The sequence below is a fragment of the Sceloporus undulatus genome, chromosome 6 (genome assembly GCF_019175285.1).
Source record: "Sceloporus undulatus isolate JIND9_A2432 ecotype Alabama chromosome 6, SceUnd_v1.1, whole genome shotgun sequence".
NCBI classification, from domain to species: Eukaryota; Metazoa; Chordata; class Lepidosauria; order Squamata; family Phrynosomatidae; genus Sceloporus; species Sceloporus undulatus.
In genome coordinates, this window is record NC_056527.1 from 48,482,834 (window position 1) to 48,502,865 (window position 20,032).

A 20,032-nucleotide genomic window follows, 5' to 3' on the forward strand; every position below is an offset into this window, starting at 1 on the left:
ATTGTCAGTATTGTCAACAAAACATGAGATGCAATGAGGTACTTCTCCTTCTATACTGGACTTTAGACAACCAACCCTCAACCAGAATTTCATTTAAAATCCTAATTTTTGCCCTCTGGAAAGGAATTAATGGGCTGAATATGTGACAAGAAACTAGGATATTTTGGACTTTCTGAATGCTTTAGACATACAAAGAATGACTAGTTAGAAATAAACTACAATATTAGAGCAACAGTTCTGGAAATGATTTTTAAAATCATCTACCAATACATTTACAATATAATGTATTAATTATACATTACTTGCTTTAACAAGGGGTCAGAGCCATACCACATTAATTTCACTGCTTGAGAGAGGATACATTTGTAAGCAGTAAACCAAACTCTGATTCACTGCAGTGGAAAGTACTATAGATGCACCTAACTTGGTCTGGATCCAGACAAAGGAAAATAATACACTTCAAAACAAAACAAGCTTCAAGCCTCAAAAATGTATCCATTAGTTCATTCACTTATCTTTCCAATAATGATCTGAAACATAACATTCAGATGTCAGTATGACATAATCTCAGCCCAGTCACACAATCCAGATCCATTACTTCCATTAAATCAAATAATTCATCTACTATCACTTTATTTGATCTATAGTCTATAACAGTAGTGGATAAAATGTAGCCCAATGGCTGCAAGGAGCCCCACACTATTTCTGTGCCCCCAAAGTCCACCAGGGTACCCTCAAACCTACCAAAAATATTTTTCTCAGGAGAGAAAGCATGCCAGAATTGCCAAAAATGCTTCCAAGACACAACAGAATGCAGCAGTTTGGATTAATTTGTCCCTCACAACCTCCCCAAACTGGAAAATTAGTAATTAAAATAAATAAATGGACTCAAATCCAAAGATGATTTATGATCATTTTTGGGTCCTTGGGAAACACAGCTGAGTAGTGGGATGAAAATGGAACAAAAATTGGCTCCTACGCCAGGCAATTGTGCCTCACTACCCAATTATGCCTGGAGTAGGAGCCAGTTTTAGAATAATTTTGGTCCACTTTGGTCTATACTACAGAGCAATTTTAGATCAATTTCTATAGACTCTGGGCTATAGTACAGAGACTTTAACATTTTACAAAATTTGCAAGAATTTGGTATCTAACAAAGTGCTTTTCAATTTTCAGCTCATTCATACTGACATCATAGCCTTCCACATCACAGGAACTAACAAGGAATCAAAAAGGAGATCTGTCTATAGCCAAGCCTAGATTTAAACCCACCTGAAACCTGAATCCAGTACTGTATTCTGTCTGTGGGACCACAGTAGCTGTCATTAGATATGGATTATTTATGTAGGTTGAAAGAGCATTAAAAGATACTCTTCATAAAAATGAAGCTAGAAGAAGAAGGAAAAAATGTGGGTATCTGTTAGACTCTGGGGGAGGGACATTAATCTTCAAAGCAGAACAACGAAAATATTAAAGTGTACTTGCAATTTCAGATACAGCACTTTGAATGTAGGAGATTGAATTAAAATATAAATTGAGTATCTCTCCTGCCAAGAATGAGTCACCTATAAACAGAATGAAACCAGGAATAGAAAGAACTCAAACACAGTGTGTGTGGGTGAGCTTTTCAAAATGTCTGGTGAAACATAGGGCAAAATCCAATGTCACCACTTCCAAAAAACCCTTCAAACCTCCAAAGCAGATTTTGAGGGTGTACAGGGCTCCTTCCTTGTTCTGCTGAATGAAGTCCTTCTTTCACTGTTAGCTGTATGTCACCCACATTATTTTTTCATATCTGCACTAGCTAGCAAGATCAATAGGAAGTAAGCAGCCATGATGAACTCACAAAAGTAGTCTCTCTGCAAAATATATTTTGTTTGTACCCTTAGTATGAACAAGGAGCCAGTCTCTTGACAATCAGAAAATCAATGTATGCCTTAATTTTTAAAGGCCTTTATTTCTATCTCAGCACATGAAAGAAAGTGAAATCCAAAAAAGTAAAACATTTAAGTGACTCATACTTACAAAAGAAAGGTAGCAGTAAGTTAATCTTGTCACATAGGATTAGCCAAGGACAATGAGCTACTATTGTCCTTAAATCACCCTTTCATTTTTTTTGGAATTGCTGGATGCTGATTATAACACACTGAAATGATGAATACACACTGTTTTGAAATTATCAAAAAGTAGGCATGTGGTGATGTGTCATGAACAGAGGAGTCATGCCTTATTGCTTTGTTTTTCTTATGTTAACTCACTTTTCAGCATGTTCTTCCACAGTGATGTCAGCTACTTCATGGTATATTAATACTGCTATTGGCAGTAATAAATGATAGTGCTTAGTTCCAGCAACAAATAAATTACAGCTACTGCCCATTTTCATGGCATACACAGTTTCCAGGCATATGATTCTTGTTTTACCAACAACAATCAAGCACATGATTAGCAAAACTAACAAGATCATAGCCTCTCTCACTTTTCTGTATATTTCCTCTGCCTCGGCTTCAGGGAATATAGGGCCACCTATCTATAGCCATGCTGCCCAGAGTTCTGGCACTAAAACAGTGCCTAGGTGAATGCCAACCCAATCCAATTAATATCTGATTATTCCTCTGTTACAAAAAGATCCTTGTACTGCTTGGAAGTACTGTGTTAACAGTAACAATATTACATGTAATGTGTCCTTTTGAGGAGTAACAAGGGCATAAGGATGTTGTTGCTGTTGTGTGCTTTCCAGCTGTTTCCAACTTACCACAATCCTAACGCAAACCTATCATGGGGTTTCCTTGGCAAGATTTGTTCAGAGGAGGTTTTCCATTGCCTTCCCCTAAGGCTGAGAACATGCAACTTGTCCAAGCTCACCCAGTGGATTGCCATGGGTGAGCTAGGAATCAAACTCTGTGATCTCCAGAGTCATAGTCCAACATGCAAACCACCATGACATGCTGGTTCTCAAAGCAGTAAGATAATTTAAATAAGCTAAAACCTATTAAACCATATAATGAATTAAAAACAGATTTAAAAAATTTAAAAACTATATATAACTGCCTTGGGTTGAATTAATGAGGCCCAAAGGCTTTGGTGAACAACCACGTTGTTGAGTGTTGGTACCTCTCAGGCCTCCAAAGAACAATATTAAATAGTTGGGGTGCCACAACTGAGAAGACTGTGCATTTAGATCACTGGTGACACACAAAGGAAGAACACACCCACACACACACACACACTAGATCTTAATCATTAGACAAGTACATTTCTGCAGCCAGTGCAATTCTTTTAAGACTGGCACTATGTGCTGTCTGTAAGACAATCCCGTCAACAGTCAATCTGCTGTATTTTGTATTAGCTGCACCTTTTGAGTTTTTTTCAAGGGCAGCATCACATAAAGAACATTTCTGGTAACCTCTAATCAGGAAGATATCCGTGCATAGCTAGATTTTAAAATAATTTAAAAGGAACTTGACAGGAATATGCTACTAATGCACTACTAATGTGCCCCTCTGTACACAACAACAGCAACAAGTTAACTTTTAAAGATAAGTAACAAATTACTTTTTAAATAATTACTTTTAAAACATCTCATGGACATATGTGCATATAAATATGTGTGTATATAAATATGTGCATATAAATATGTGTAGACAGGATATGTGTATGACTGAGCACTAAAGTTAGACTTGTCCTAGTCATTGTATTCCCCCTCACCATATCTGGATGTGAGAGCTGGACAGTGGACAAAGCCGACAGAAGGAAAATGAGATGTGGTGTGGAGAAGAGAGCTGAGGATACCATGGTCAGCCAAAAAGGCACAGATCAAATCTGAATTCTCCCTGGAAGCAAAGATGACAAAACCGAGGCTGTCATACTTTGGCCACATCACGAGAAGGCATGACTCACTAGAAAAGACAATAATGCTAGGAAAGGTAGAGGGAAATAGAAAGAGAAGACCTCATGCCAGATTGTTAGACTCAATCAGAGAAGCCACAGGCCTGAGCAGGATCTAAGGAGAATGGTTGAGGACAAGGGGACTTGGAGATATCTCATCCACAGGGTTGCCATGAGTGGAGGCTGACTCAAAGCCAGTTAACAGCAGCAAAGGCAAGTTTACCAGTCTTCAGTAATGCACATTTCTATACTCTGATGTATCTCTCACAGTGTCATGTCACACAAAACTATTCCTATATAATCATTACTTGTTGATTATCAATAAATATCAGATATAAGCTAATATATCTTTACTTGATAGACACAGATATCAAGTTGCAGATCATATGGGATTAATACAGTTCATGTTTCTCTACAAATACTAATTGTAAAGATGCATACTTCCCATGTTTGTACCTATCTGCACAAACTCACTCCCAGACGTAATTAGAAGGATCCTGTAATCTTGCAGAGCTTTAGTTCCATCCTGTGCCTACTCTCCTGTCTACATGGAATATAAGTGCTAGCAGTTTTTCATGCAGATCAAGGGCCCATATCAAAGCCTACTTACCGCTTGCCCCACCTTCTCATAATTTGGCTGGTGTACAACTGCTGGCACGGGAGATTATCATTAGACTTAATGTAACACCTGCACTGATATCTCTATAAGTGGGTCATACCGGCTTGGGTGGCAACAGCAGTAGCTTCCACTCATCCCTGTGCTAATGTTACATTCAGTTATTAGATCATAGTGCAGGGTATGAAGTTATGAATTCATGTTTGCTTTGAAACACTTAACACATGGATTTTTCCAACAGTGCCATGAATTACAAACAATAGTTAACAGATACCACAGCTGATTTTCCCTACAGCCTGGTGCCAACAGTATGTCACTCTTTGCAAGATAATTTATCTACTATTGTAATCCTTATCATTGGTCTCTTATTATTATTATTGCTAATGTTGATAATTTTCCAAAACAGCTATTCTTGCTATGCCACATATCATGCAATTGATTATTAGAGATGATAGGTAACCTAAAAAATATACTGTTTTCCATAGTGGTAGAATTCAAAGAGATAGCTGCATTAGTCTGTAAAATCACTATGTAGAGAGATCTTGCTGCACCTTTGAGACTAACTGAAAGAAGTTGGTAGCATGAGCTTTCATAGACATAAATGCATCTGAGAAAGTAGACTTAAGTCGATGAAAGCTCATGCTGCCAACTTCTTTCTGTTAGTCACAAACGTGCTACAAGATCTCACTACATGCTAAAAATATACATCATTGTGCACCATTTTCTGTGCCATGCTTTTTTTTTTTAATAAGAAGAAAAAGAAGAAACAACAAGGAGCCCATGTCAGAGAAACTGGGAAGGGGACCCATTTACCTTTCAAAATGACAAGAATGAGAACAGCACAATCCAAAACCACAGTCCTTTTGAATATTGTATATTTCCTCAGATTTCAACAGTAAACCTCTCCTCAGCTTTCCCTCCTTTCTTTTGTATGCAAAAGCTCAGAAGACAGCATGCATAGACACACATAGGGAAAAAAATAACACAACCAAGTATACTCCTCATTCAACTACTGGGTTGAAAAATGCCATTATAATAAAAGAATATGATTGTTTCTGTTTCTATTGTACTCATTAAATACAAACATATTTACCACTATAAGTACCACAGAATATTATGCAGTTTAATACATCTTGCTGATGACTACCTTAGGAAACATTTTCACCCACAAAGTCAGTTCAGCTTTGCTGCTCCTCCACTTCCTCCTCTGTCACTCCATCACTTCGCTAATCCAGATCATGGATGGGAAACATGTATTATTTATTATTATTATTATTATTATTATTATTATTATTATTATTATTATTTCTTACCTGCCTCTTTCCACAGATCAACAACTACATATTAATATACCACATACAACATTAGTCAAAAGCAGAAAACATCAATTTAACAGAACAAATAAGACAAATGCATACTAAAACAATCACTATTTTAAAACTCATAATTTAAAATTCACAATTTAAAAAATAATCTGGTTAGGCCTGCCACAACAGACTGGTCTTTAATGCTACTTTAAATTTGGACAGCATATTCAGATGCCAAATCTCTTCCATCAGGACATTCTACAATCTAGGAATGGCTGAAGAAAAAAATCTTCTGAGAGTTGTCAATTTAGTCCTAGCCAACTGAACCAAATGTCCCCCAGAGGACCTAAGTTTACTGGGCAGATTATGTGGGAAAAGGCTACCCACCCCTTAGGTAACCTGGACCCAAACCATGTTGGGCTTTAAAGATAATAACCAACTCTTTGTACCTTCTTGGAAACTAATGGGCAGCCAGTGGAGTGATTTTAATATTGGTTAATGTGATCACTCCTGGATGTACCAGTAATCAATCTGGCTATCATGTCTTGAATTAATTGAAGTTTCTGAACTTGGTATAGAGGTAGTCCGATGTACAGCACATTGCAAACATCCAGTCTTGAAATTACCAGCATGTACACTACCACTTTTAGGCCCTCCAGTTCTAGGAAAGGGCACAAATAGCATAGGAGCCAAAGATGATAGTAAGCACATCTAACTGAGTTGTCATTTAGAGGGGTGGATCCAAAAGCACTCCCAAGCTGTGGAACAGTCTTTCAGGAGGAGTGTAGCTGCTTCCAGGACTGACTGACATAACTCTAAACCCAGATTAAGACCCTTGACAGTAAGCATTTCTGTCTTGTCTGGATTCAGCTTCAGTTTGTTCTTCCTCATCCAGCTCATTGCATCCTTCAGTTACTGTATTCATTCAGAGGAGATACATCCTTAGCTGAGACTGTGTTTGAAGTCATGGAGAAATATATTTGGGTATCATCAGCACACTGATAACACTTCACCCCATGCCTCCAGATGATCTCTCTCAGTGGTTTCATGGAGATGTTGAATAGCACTGGAGATAGAAAGGCATCTTGTAGTATGACATAAAACAATTCCTTATTAGGAGCAGTCATCCCTAAGCACCACCCTCTGGAACCTGCCTGAGAGATAGGACAGGAACCACTGAAGCACAGTGCCTCCAATTCCCAAATTTCTTAGGTGTCCCAGAAGGATACCATGATGTTATCAAATGCTGCTGAAAGTTTCAAAAGCATCAGCAGAGACACATTCCCCATGTCAATGCTCAGGTGAAGATGATCCACTACAGCAGCCATAACAGTATCGATTCTGTATCCTGCTCTGAAGGTAAAGGTAATCCCTTGACATGAATGTCTAGTCATAACCGGGGCAGTGATCATCTCCATTACTAAGTTGAAGAGCCAGCATTATCCGAGGACTGCTCTGGTGGTCATGTGGCCAGCATGACTGCACCGACTGCTGTTACCTTCCCACTGTAGTAGTACCTATTTATCTACTTACATTCTGCATGCTTTCGAGCTGATAGGTTCGCAGGAGCTCATCCCATCATGCAGCACTCGGGCCTCAAACTGTCAACCTTCCAATCTTCCAGTCTTCAGAACTTAGTTAACCACTAAGGCACCACATCCTTCTGCTCTGGAGCTGGTTTAAAATGGGTCTACATAACTTGTACCATTCAAGACTTCTTTCAGTTGGGAGGCAACTTCCCCCTCAGTTACCTTGCCAAGAAAAGAAAGATTTAATACTGGTCTATAGTTGTCCAAAAGCAGTCATATCAACACTTCTGTTAAACAAGATGGAAACCTCTCTCCCAAAGAGCTATGTTAATTATACAGTGGGCCCTCAGTACCCACTGGGATTTGGTTCCAAAATCCTCAGGGAATATCACAATCTGTGGTCAAGTCCCATTAAACACAATGGCATAGTAAAATGACATCCCTTATATAAAATGGCAAAATCAAGGTTTGTGTTTTGGGATTTATTTATTTTTAAAATATTTTCAAGCTGTGGCTAGCTGAATCTATGGATAAAGAATCTGTGGCTATGGAGGGACAACTGTATACTGTAATTAAGATCTAATTGCATTCTCCCTGGACAGCCAGCCAAGAATGACAGGGGTCAAGAGGACAAGTTATCTTCCTTACTTGCTTCAGTATCTTGTCCATATCAGCAGTATTCACCAATTGAAACTGATCCTTTGTAATCCTACTGATAATGGACACCCCATTGTCAACGTCTACTATAATGATGACATCTAAATCGGCTCTTATCCAAGATATTTTATCTGTGAAGTGATAATTAAAAGAATCACAGTGAACTGCTGAAGACTCTAAAATTGGTTTCAGGCCTGAATTCCACCCGGAATAGTTTGGTTGGACACGAATTCACAGATGCAATATGTGGAGAGAAGTAGGCTTTTTCACTGCACATATTTCCACCTTTTAGGAACAAAGATGTTCTCTACATCATGTCCTGTTCAAAAGAAGTCAAAGTTTTTCACCATCTGTGCTCCAGTTGTTGTCCTTCCCATTTCAGCTCCCTGAGGTGCCTTATATAACAAGGAGCCCTGTTAATACTGGGTCAGAGAGAACATTTGGGAGCAATCATGTCAGTAACTCTAGTCAGGTCTTGATTTCTTTCACTGACCAGGGCTTCAACAGGATCACTGGTAGTACCAGCCATAAAACTCTTTAAGGCGTCCCAGAATCCTAAAGGATCCATTAGTCTTTGAGGGCGGACCATCTTAATAGGCCCAACATCCCTGCAGGGCAGAATGATGCTAACTCTGACTAGAAAATTATCTGTCCATAACAACTCAGAGCTATTAATCCTTTCCACCTATGGATCCATAGTCTCTGAGCTGAAAACAGCATCAAGGGTGTGACTTCTACATGTGTGGGCCATGAAACCAGTTGAGATATGTTCATGTTTGCCATGGATGCTATGAACTTCTGAGATGCACCTGATAGACTGGTGTCAAAAGGGATGTTGAAATAGCCCAAGCTCAAATGTCTGGACAACTCCAACACCAGTTCTGAAACCAGTTCCATGAGTTTGGCCAGGGAAATTGTTAGGCAATGAGGTACACAGTACACTAACAGAATCTCCAGTCTATCCCTGATCTTCAAGCTCAGACATACACATTCAGTGTACTTAATGATCTCATATGGCCTTCTGCACAGTTTCAAAAGACTTCTACAAACTATTAGTTCCAGGCTCATCAGCAACACATTAAGTTGAAAGAAAGAAAGAAGGTGTTGGCAGAAAGAATGGGGGGCAAAGAACCTGTTCTGTCCTATCCTTTTAAAGCAGGAAGCGGCCACCAGGACAACCTGTATTGCTGTTTCTGGCTAGGGAAACACAATGAAGTTTTAAGGAGATTCCACACATGTGACTGTTTTCTTGGCCCTAGATGAGTTTGGGCAGGAGGAGGCTGGGAAATAGGGCCAATTAGCAGCTGTAATACTTGTTCAGAAACAACTGGCACTTTCCCCACCAAAACTGTCAAGGCAAAATGAGACAAGGCTCTCTAAATGTGACTCAGCAATTATCAGAATTGTGTTTCTCATCTGAATGTAAAGCAAAAATGCTTCTCCAAAACAAGTTGCTTATTTACTGTTAATTATGGTACCTACTCCTTCACACAGAACAAAGCATTAACAAAACTGTGCTCTCTGATGCTTTTACAACAATTCTATGTCAAAATCCTCCTTTCAAAATGCTAATTGATCCTTTAAATGAGCTTTATTAATAATTGATGGAAAACTGGCAACAACCTATTAGTGCATGCTTTGGCAACCTTCTTAAATGTCTAATTAGGTCAATGTGTCCAATCAAGAAAGCTCTAGAAAGAAATTAGAACAGGGTTTTAAAGTCTAATTCACTCTGAAGCAGGGGGGGGGAAAGAAAATTAGCAAAAGTGTACAACATTATGAGTGGCTGCAGAGGTACACAGTTGTATACAATTCTTACTGAACACATCTGAAAGTTTAACATCCTGGCTACAATACTGCATTTACTGGCTACAATACTACAACCAAACTATTTCCTTTTTTAAAAAAAATTGAATAAAAATTCCCAAAAAATAAAAATTGAATGACCCAAATAACTACAAACTATGAAGTCTATCAAACAAACTACCCGCAACAAAATCTACAATTAACAAAATAAAACAGAAAAAGATGACTTCCAACTATCTCTTCTCCAGGTATATTAAGAATTCCACCTCTATAAATTAGGTATCATCTATATATTTAACACATATTAATTAATAAAACAATCATCAAACCAGCTTCAAAGTTTTTTCAGTTATATTATATCTATGCATTCAACTCATATGAATTAATAATAGCAACAATCATGAAATTGCCTTTTTTCTAAAAATCAAATGTTGTTAATAATTTTATAATAAACAGCAATCTTTTATCACTTTGTCTAATCATTCAGACGATCTGTATCTTTACCATAATTCAAATACGTTTTATACAGTAATGTTCAACTATTTTCCAGTTTTGAAATCCAAAAATAAGATTAGACCTTACATATTCTCCAAAACCAAACAGACCTAACCCATTACAACTATCCTTTGGATTTAAACTTCACTTGTGGGTTGTTTTATTTTAATTTCAAAGAGGATAAAAATTGGACATATAACACCCAGGAAGGAAGGGTCATGAACAGAAGAGACAACTTTCAATAACCACCTACTCATAGCTTTGGGTGCTTCTGCGTCTTCTTCATAGGGAACAAAACCCCATTAATTTAAAGTCACCATGTCTTGTCTAATGCAAAAGTCCTTTCTCTCTATAGATTCTTCCAGAATGAAACTCTTCTCAATATTATCCTATCATCTCTCTCTCACTCTCTCAAGCTATGCCTGATCTATTGCTAGTTCCAATGTAGCAATCACAGCCTACACAAAAAGAATACTCAGGCACAGTAAAATAAATATTAAAGTTGTATAATTAATGTGTATACCTTTGCTGCATTTATTAAATACATTAACAATTATCTCTTTTTGAAATCTCCATCTGGAAGTGCTACAAAGAGTCTCTTTTAGATGTCAATAGCAGCAAGAAAGCAGAAACCCAAGCAGATGTCTATTTTCTACAAGCAGCTCCAGCCTCCTACCCCACCACTGTAATTTCTATTTACTGAAGTTTAATTTGGAAACAATCCTTTGTGACACATCACTGACCTCTGAACACTTTCCCACACAGTCAGTTCCCTACTTTTCTCTTTCAGTGATGTTTCTTACTAAGAAACATGTCATTTAATTATACTTTCATGACATCTTTAGAACACCTTGAAAGGCTTTTGAGTCTATAGTTTCTGATCTGTATAGCACAAACATTGTTGTGGAGAGTTACTCATTACCAGTAAAACATTGCTAAGATTTATGCAATATGGGGCTCCACGTTATCTGGCTATGGAATCCAATACATTCTATTTGTTTTACTTCTAGATCTTCTATATGCACTTATGTGCATGGGCTGTGTCTTGTGATGTGAACAGCCAGTGATAAAAACTCACTGGTTTTGTAGCCTCAGGCTTAAAAAGTCTGATAGGATGTTATATACAGTTATTCCATCATGAATGGCCTGTGGAATACATGATGCACTGGCCGGCTTCAAATAACTTTCTCGACTTATTATGGCAAAGAGCCATCAGCACCATTATTGCAGATTGATCTTTCATTCACTCTAACTGCAATGCAGGCAATAGCTGGAACAGGAATATTTATGTTGTGATTGAGACATAACTGTCTGCACTATGCAGAAGTAGCCATGCTGAGTAGCCAACTCAGGTGGTACAAAACCACAGAACAGATTTGCACAACCATGACTCCAACAATATCCTCTTTGTTTCCCTCTTTATTTTCTACCATTTTTGAAGAAGCCAGTGAGCTCCAAAAGCTATCATTTTTATTTTGTACTGGGGTTTTTTGGTTGTCCTGATGGATTAAATACTAAATATCAATCTTTGGACTTTGTTTAATGGTCAACATGGTTACTCCTGCATTTTTCAGCTTTGAAGATATTTAACTCAGGTAGAAGCAGGGAAATCCTAACCTGAAGACAGTAGACTGTCATCATATACAGGGACTTGATTTTCAAGAAAATCAAGCAATCTAGATTGGTTTCTATTTAGCAGGCATGTCTGTCACACCTAATTTTTTTCTGCAGACTTGGCCACACAGATCTTCCTGGGAAGAGCCCTCAACTCTGCCAAATAGGGGCGTTTTGAATTCCATACACAGGGTCAGAAAAAATCTCATAGGAAGAGACTTTACAGTGCATTGGAGAATGAATTTCATGGCCTTTTTTTACAGTCTTTATCCCTTTTGGTCCTCCACCTTTCTTTTGGGGATGGAGACTAGACATTCTGACAGCATGAAATTTTCAAAGAAGTAGCCTTGAGTTTCCTGTCTGTCGCATAAAAAGGAGAAAGAAGGGGGAGGGCAGAAAAAAATGTAGCAGCAGTTAGTCTTGAAGGTGCTTCTACATTCCTTTTTCTTTCTTTTTTCATGAACATACTGAATGTATGAACACACAGTATTCTCTCTGTAATATCACACTCTCCATGTAACATCTGCACCCTGTGTCTCGAATAACAACATGTGTCTTTCCCTGCATGAATTCTGTACCATCTTCATCTGATGTAGACACTAGTGCGCTTCCAAAGCTAGCATAAAACATTTTCACCTTTAGTTAGCCTATTTTGTCTTGACTATGAAAACAGTGCTCTTTCCAGATTTTCCAGAATCTTGCTATGAAAACCTAAGCAAAACCTTTACCTTTTCAACAAAAAATAAAACTATTATCATTCATAATGCATTTCACAAGTACTACATATTAAAATCTACATTATATAAAACAGGATTAGTAGTAACTTGTCCTTCCAATGCAGAAGTGTTAGTGAAAGCCTCCATTATAATGTTATTGTGTTGTTAAAGTTAAAAGTTGTGTGTGTCTCCGAGTCTCCTGCTGACTTATGGCAACCCCACAAACTTCATAGGGTTTTCTAAGGCAAGGGATACTCAGAGGTGGTTTTGCCAGTCCTTTCCTCAAAACCCCACTGGGCCATGAAACCCTCTGGGTGACTTCTTGTCAATCACTCACTCTTGGCCTGACCAACCCCACAGGGCTGTATATGATGTCTTGGGCTCCTTGAATGAAAGTTGGAAGATAAATATAACTAATAAATCAATAAATGAGAGGAAACGTCTTGCACTGCTTGGCATCAAAACTCGACATGACACAATAAGAACAACTATACTAGCGTTATCATATGGGAAAGAAATAGAGTATTCCTTTATGCAAGGGTTTCCACATTTTATAGCCCTGCATTACACATTGTTTTGGACACAAAAATATAATCTCAAGACAGTGACACAGATTTTACAGGCAGCAGTTATATTAAGAAATTGCTGGAGTAAACAGATGGAAAAAGTGAATCTTCCTGACATCCCTATACTACCATTAGCAAAATCACAACCAACACCAGCGGTTTATTTAGAACATTCCTGTGGCAGGGAGGGACTCTGGAACTATCTGGAACCAGTAGGAAGTAAATCACATCTCATACTTAGCAGATACTCAAGTTCTCCAGTGGAGAAGGAGCAGATCTATGTGTTTTCCTCTAATCAGTGAATACATAGGTCATATTAACACCAATCTTCCCCCTTGCTATTATGAACACTAGAAACCACTAGGGTTCCTGGCTGTCAAATGGAAGAAGGCTTAGGAGCCAGTGTTTCACGGAGCAAAGGTCTGGCACACTTTTCTGCCTGACTTCTTTACTCATTTGTGCTTGGATAAGGGAGCTATGACACCCTTAAGCAGGCCAGCTAGCCATACTCACATCTGGCATATGCAATTGGAGGAATATATACAAATGTAGATTTCCTACCTTCCATTCAAGGAATTAAATTCCTAAACAAACTACAAGAAGGAATTCTTTCTCTGGATCTTCTTTTTTTCTCCCAACATTTCCATGACTCCTGAACCAAAAGGAAGGTACCAACCTTTAATGCCCCACACTACACCATAACACCTTGATTTTGTTAAGATATTTAAAACTTTTCCCAACCCCAGAGGTTCAGCACTGTAAAATGGACAGTGGGTCACACTCCACTTTATCACACGTGAGGAATTTCTCTCAATTTCAAATGAAAAGAAAGTGGGGGCAGAATGAATCCACGTGAATTTGCTAGTTTGAAATGGCTTCCCATTGCCCGAAAATAGCATGCCCTTGCCCGAATCTGCATGTAGTAGTCTATCACGCAATAACGTTAAACCCCATGATTGCGTTCGGATTGCCATTGGATTATACTTCCAATTTCCCTTGTCTGATAAACTCCATATGTGTTTGCAGACATGGATGGGGGGCTATACCTCACCTGGAGATTTCTCTCTTTATAGCCCAAAAGCAAATGTATTGCAATTGATGTGTTCACCATTCCCTTTTTTAGAATACACAACTCATGCTGAAAAGACCTGATGATGATCTTACAATTCTAACTTAATAAATGTATCCAATTAAGTTCATATGACACATTTCACTTATTACCAGCCAAATGACACTGCAGAAATAATCTAGTTTAACAGCCCTGCCTCAATGCTAGGGATTCTGGCAACTGTAGTTTTGTGTGACATTTAGCCTGCTCTGTCAGAGAGCTCTGGTGCTGTAAGAAACTACAGTTCCCAGAATTCCCTAGCACTGAGCCAGGGCAGTTAAAGCTGTCTCAAATTGGATTATTTCTGCAGTGTGTTTTGGATCCTTGTCTCTCTCCAATTACATACCTGGCAATAATCTTAAACAACTATCGACTTACAACAGGATATATAATACAGCCAGTAATACAAGGATAACCCTGCTGCCACAAACCCAAATGCCAATTCTGCCCCCATGCCTACTTTGAGAGTAATAGTGCATATAGTGGAGTTGGATTCTATTATTCTATAATGTTTAGAATGTAAATCTGTAAATTTAGAATTTACATGCCAATAACATCACCCACAACATCAGAGGTGCATTTTGCTCCTTCTCTAGTGTGATACATGCCATCTTATGCCAGCAATGTCTCTCCATACGCTATGTTGGCTTGTCTACGTAAAAGGATAAATGGATACAAATCTAACATTAGAATTGGCAAGACCCAAAAATCAGTGTCAACTTTTCAACCTTCCTGGACATATAGTAAGGGATTTACAGGACACAGTCCTTAAAGAAGGAAATTGCAAAGAAAGACTAGAATGAGAAATTGAATTGGACTGAATTATAGGTCCTCTCCCTCCGCTTTTCATTAACTCATTTTTCAATGTTCCATGGTTTCAATGCTTGCAAATGACAGACAAGCTCCGTTATTTTGACAAAGGGTCTGCTTTTTCATCAGTTCTTCTTGCCTACCGAATCTAACTCTCAAACCACTACACCATTCTAGCCCTCTTATCAATCACACTAAGTTTTAAAAACACGAAAGACTGAAATAGCATTGACTGCAAATCATAAGTCGCTTGGCATATTTTTGCAATCAGTGGGATACGGACTCAGACTTAACACAGTGGAGAGGCAAGGTTTCACCTCAGTTTTCAGTGACTTAATGCATTTGCACAATTACTTGCTATTTTCGCTTTATTTGCGGGATGCTTTAAATGCACTTTAATCTCTCTTTAATGTCAAAAGTACCCCCAGTGTGATAAACTCCTAAAACACACTGCAGAAATAATCCAGTTTGAGACTGCTTTAACTGCTCTGGTTCAATGCTAGGGGATCCTGGGGACTGGAGTTTATTGTGGCACCAGCGCTCTGTGACAGAGAAGGCTAAATGTTTCACAAAACTACAGTTGCCCCAATTCCTTAGCTTTCAGCCAGGGCAGTTAAAGCAATCTCAAACTGGATTATTTCTCCAGTGTGTATTATTATTGTCACTGAAAACAGAGGTGAAAACCCTGCATCTCGCTTGTGCTACTTCTAAGTAAATGTCCCACTGGTTGGAAAATATGCCAAGCAACCTATGATTTGTGCCCTAATTTAGCCTGTTTCCCTCAATATTTCATAACCAACTGAAGTAAAATTCAGCAGCCAGTCCCCTTGAGCTTCTCTATGTGGACTTGGGGGCTTCTCAACTTGTTTGTCTCAGGCAATAAAACCTCTCAGGCCTGGCCGCAATCCTGGACACATTAACCGGCAAGTAAATCCTATTGCTTTGAGTAGGATTTACTTCTCAGTTTGAGCTCTCTTCTTAGGCCCAGGCCAAAAAAGAGTCTTCTTAATCTGCCCAGTGAGTTGGGGCAGGGAGGTGGAAGAAACCAAATTCCTCAGTTGGGGGAAGGAGAAGAGGAGACTGAGGCTGTATCCGCACTGTACAGATAATGCAGTCTGACGCCGCTTTAACTGCCATGGCTCCATGCAATGAAATTCTGGGAATGGTAGTTTGTTGTGGCACTCACTGGGTGACCTTAGGGCGCAACTCAACATGAAATGTTGGATTTCGTCCCCACAAAAAATCTGAGGGAAAACAGCTAAATTAGGGCACAAGTCATATTGTTTGTTTGCCACAGTTTGCCATATTGCCAATATTGCTTGCCATATTGTTTGTCAAGTCCTTTCTGACTTATAACTACCATAAGGGTTTTGTTGACAAAATGTGTTCCAAGGAGGTTTAGCCATTGCCTTTTGCTTGAGAAGGTGAGAGTATGTGACTTGAACAAGGTCACCCAGTGGGTTTCGTAGCCAAACTGTGACTTGAACGCTGGTCTTCAGAGTCGTCGTCAATTATCCCACCTTCCCCCCCTTAAAATTAGGACTCAAAGCGATGTAAAAAGGACACAATTAAAAACATACAAAAGTAATTTTTTGTGTGAAAAAGTGTGAAAAAGCACCCAGCCTTAAAAGAATAAAATGCAGTTAAAAAGTGCTGAAAACAATACAGTTAAAAAAGCAAGACATTCCTCCAACCCCTTCTTTAAAGACTTTCTGTTTTAAACCTCCTTCAGTCTCCCAGGAGAGTGGTTTGAGCGTTGGACTAGTTGGAGACCAGTGGCAAGTCACACTCTCTCATCCTCAGAGGATAGCAATGGCAAACCTGCTCTAAACAAATCTTGCCAAGAAAACCTCATGATAGGGTGGACTTAGGGTCACCATAAGTCAGAAAGGACTGGAAGGCATACAACAACAACTATGACTGTATATACTCATATATAAGTCTAGAAATATTAGTCAAGAAATTGACCCAAAAAATCTGACTCGGCTTATCTATGGGTCAATGTACGTATTACACTTTAACTCATATTTAAAAAGGAGTCATCCCCTGATGAAAGTCAAGAGCGGTGGTCCTCAAATTGTGCCATTTAAGAGATTTTGGACTTCAGCTCCCAGACGCCTTAGCCATCTTGGCCAATAGTCTGGGATTGTGGGAGCTGAACTCCAAAATCTCTTAAAAAGCACAGTTTGGGGACCACTGATGTAATCTGTCCTGGAAGCACCAATCCTTCTCTATTTTCTTCTCCATCCAGCCTTTAGTGCAATAGTCCCCAACCTGTGCCCTTTTAAGGGATTTTGGACTTCAGCTCCCAGAATCCCAGACTATTGGCCAACACAGCTCAAGTTCAAAATCTCTTAAAGGACACAGTGGGGACCAGTGCCAGCTGGAATTTTGTACATCCTTTGGCATTGTTTCCTTTGCTTTTTCCTTTAGATCCTTTATTACATGCCCCTTGACATATCCATGGGTCATATAAAAATCCATAATTTTGGCCCCAAAACCTGCCCTCGACCTATTTATGAGGTCGACTTATAGTCAAGTATATACAGTAATAATAATAATTATAATAACAATAGTAACAACAACAACAATAATAATCATAGCATGATGTAATGCTCTGATCCTTGGACTGAGAGACCAGGGTTTGATGCTGAGACTTGGCCATGGAAACCCACTGGGTGACCTTGGCCAAGTCACACTCTCTCAGCCTCTGGCGAAGGCAATGGCAAACCTCCTCTGAACAAATCTTGCCAAGAAAACTCCAGTATAGGTTTGCTATAAGTCGGAAACAACCTGAAGGTACACCAAAAGAAACAACAACCATCTCACCCTCTTTCCTGTCAAAAGGAAGGAAGGATATCCTAAGGAAAAATGGAAGATATGACAAGAAGAAAAGCTACCAACACGCCTATATAAACCCATGCTTCTTAGTCCTTCTCAAAATGGAGGACATTAATTGACATTCCTCTTGGACAGAAGACTTAAGTGGAGGACAGGATCTGGGAAAGGAGGCCTCCTGGTCACCCTGAGCTTAGAAATGTAAATCCATGCCTCTCAGGCCTGCTCAAAATGGAAGGCATTCAAGAAAAATGGAGGGCATGAACAAATGAAAACTGAAAACACTCATAGAAATATAAATCCATGGAGGACATGCAATAAAAATGGAAGGCACTTCAAAAGAAATGCTAAAAACCCTAAGTTTAATATCAACTCATGCTTCCAAGCCCGGCTCAAAGTGGAGGACATTCCAAAAAAATGGAGGACATGAACAAATGAAAGCTCGAAATACTCATAGAAATAGAAATATATATATATTAATATAAATCCATACTTCTTAGCCCGGTTCGAAATGGAGGACATTCCAGAAAAATGGAGGAGAGTAGCAACTAAAAGCTCAAAACACATATAGAAATAGTAATATATATATCATATATATATATATATCCATGTTTCTTAACCCTGCTCAAAATGAAGGACATTCCAGAAAAATGGAGGAGGTGGCCAAAAGAAAAGTTAAAAACACTCATAGAAAGATAATCCCATACTGGGATTAGCCCTGCTCAAAATGGAGGACCTTCACTAAAAATGGAGGACATTACCAACTAAAAGCTTGAAACATTCATAGAAATATTATATATATATATATATATACACACACACACACACACACATACAGTATACAGTATACAGTATATATATATACTGTATCCATCCATGCTTCTTAGCTCGGCTCAAAATGGAGGACATTCCAGAAAAATGGAGGAGATCACCAACTAAAAGCTCAGAACATACACACACACATATAACAAAAATAAATATAATCCATGTTTCTTAGCCCTGCTCAAAATGGAGGACTTTCACTAAAAATGGAGGAGGTGACCAAAAGAAAGCTAAAAACGCTCACAGAAAGATAAACCCATACTTCTTAGCCCTGCTCAAAATGGAGGACACTCACTAACAATGGAGGACATTACCAACTAAAAGAAACCTCCATAGACATATCCATGCTTCTTAGTCCTGCTCGAAATGGAGGACATCCCAGGAAAAACGGAGATTGCCAACTAAAAGTTCAAAACACTCACAGAAAGCCCTGCTCCGAATGGAGGACACTCACCAAAAATGGAGGACACGACCGACTAAAACCTAAAAACACAACAGAAATACAAATCCTTACTTCTTCGCCCTGGACAAAATGGAGGACCATCACCAAAAATGGAGGACACGAACTAAGAAAACCTAAAAGCACTCTCAGAAATAAAAACTCCGTACTTCTTAACCTTGCTCCAAATGGAGGACATTCCCTAAGAATGGAGGACGCGCCCAAAGAGCAGCTAAAACAACAAAACAACAAGAAGAACACTCCTCTAGAAATGTCAGCCCAAATGCTTGTTAGCCCTGCTCCAAACAGAGGAAATTCTGGAGCTCTTCCTGGGCAGAAGCCAGGCATGGAGGACGCGTCCTGGAAAAGGAGGACGCGGGGGGACTCACCTGCGTCCAATGGAGGGAGCAGAGACCCAGCGAGAGGCAGCAGAGGAGGCTCCGGCGCTTCCCAGGCGGCCTCTGTCCTGAAATGACCCGGCGGGAGGGAGGGAAGGAGGGAAAGGAGGAGGCTGAGAGAGAGAGAGAGGCAGCCAGCGAATGAGTGACACAAATGGAGCAGGACGCCGGGTGGCTCAGGCAGAGCTTGCAAAGGGGAGGCTGGCCTCCCTCCCTTCCTTCCTTCCAACACTTTACAACACACAACACACACACACACAGAGAGAGAGAGAGAACCACTTTTCCCTTTCTCCCCCAGTCACGCAACAACACTCTGCAAGACAGGGCATGGTGGGAGTAAGTTTGCCATCCTTCCCTCTTCCACAACACTGGTACAAAAGTAGGCAAGGCAGCACTGGGAGAGAATTCAAAAACACAGCCATATCG

The 20,032-nt window shown here is 39.3% G+C and overlaps 1 protein-coding gene across 1 annotated transcript in view; it reads right to left on the reverse strand.

The window, feature by feature from the left end:
* THRB (thyroid hormone receptor beta) overlaps positions 1 to 19,680 on the reverse strand; it is a 240,343-nt gene extending 220,663 nt beyond the window's left edge. Inside the window, exon 1 of the mRNA XM_042477056.1 lies at positions 19,598 to 19,680. The gene's annotated coding sequence lies outside the window, so the exon portion shown is untranslated. The remainder of the gene's footprint in view (positions 1 to 19,597) is intronic.
* Between the last annotated feature and the right edge of the window lie 352 nt (positions 19,681 to 20,032).